Source organism: Alligator sinensis, unplaced genomic scaffold, assembly GCF_000455745.1.
Source record: "Alligator sinensis unplaced genomic scaffold, ASM45574v1 scaffold17_1, whole genome shotgun sequence".
NCBI classification, from domain to species: Eukaryota; Metazoa; Chordata; order Crocodylia; family Alligatoridae; genus Alligator; species Alligator sinensis.
The window spans coordinates 792148-793221 of NW_005842491.1; the positions used below are offsets into that span (position 1 = coordinate 792148).

A 1074-nucleotide genomic window follows, 5' to 3' on the forward strand; every position below is an offset into this window, starting at 1 on the left:
TGGCAATGCCAACTCAGTGACTCATACCACCCACTGTTAGTGTTGACTCAGTCCAGGTTTTATACACTACCAGCCGACCTGAGTGTTTGGTTTCTGAAGATTAGAGTATAGCAGTGTAAAGAGAGCAGTGCAAAGCCATTCCTCTTCTACCTCTGTGACTTACAAGGCTGCCAAAAGATAGTGAAATACAAATGTAACTGCTTTCCTTGAGGAACCTCTGGCCTGAAAGGGGAAGTTGTCTTGAAATAACACAGGCACTTCCCTTTTCACTGAAACTTTTGCAGACTTTGTAACATGCAGCACAGCCTCTGGAAAACTAGCTGCAGGATTATTTGACTGGCACAGCTGATCTCTGGACAATCGGACCAGGTGAGGAAATGACTTTTCAAGGACTGTGCCCTGTCACCTTCATTAGTAATAGGATCTTAGGTGCATGTGAGATTGATAGGAGGCAGAGCTGATTTGCAGCTTTTATCGACTAACCAAAGTAGATATATAGCACAAGAGTTTGTGAGCTGAAGCTGACTTTGTCAAATGCTATCAAAGAACATGCAAGAAACATAGTATAAGGAGAGAGAAATTAGAATACAAAAGATAAAGGAAGGGAGCAAGAGAAAGAGGGGGAAGAGGAGCAGTGCTGGGAGAAATAAGCAGTAAACTTATAGGAACAAAGGAGTCACAAGAGCTAAACCAGGTAATGGGATATGAATCCATTGTCCCTTACTTAACATGATTCAGTCTGTGGGTGATTTCTTGTTCTGCAATTTCACTTTGAAATCATTTTTTTTTTAAGTTTGCTGTCTGAGAACAGCCACCCTCAGGTCAACAATGGAGCTTAGTCTACAGGTGCAAACCTACCCTTCCTTATACTTGACTGCAGACGGATGCTCTCTGGATGTGAGACTGACAGAATTCCCTGGCACCTATTCTAAGAGAAGTGGGTGGCGTTCTGCTTCTGTGGCACATTCAGCTGCTGAATGAATGGCACTGGTTGCACTGAAATGCTAGTCTTGTTATATTCCTGTTTCTTTTTCAGCTGGGGGGGGGGGGGGGGGGGGGGGACATTTAAAAAAT

The 1074-nt window shown here is 43.6% G+C and overlaps 1 protein-coding gene across 1 annotated transcript in view; it reads left to right on the top strand.

The window, feature by feature from the left end:
- The first annotated feature begins 298 nt into the window (after nucleotides 1–298).
- The window catches only part of PIK3R6 (phosphoinositide-3-kinase regulatory subunit 6), a 73009-nt gene continuing 72233 nt past the window's right edge, over nucleotides 299–1074 (top strand). Inside the window, exon 1 of the mRNA XM_025212895.1 lies at nucleotides 299–369. The gene's annotated coding sequence lies outside the window, so the exon portion shown is untranslated. The remainder of the gene's footprint in view (nucleotides 370–1074) is intronic.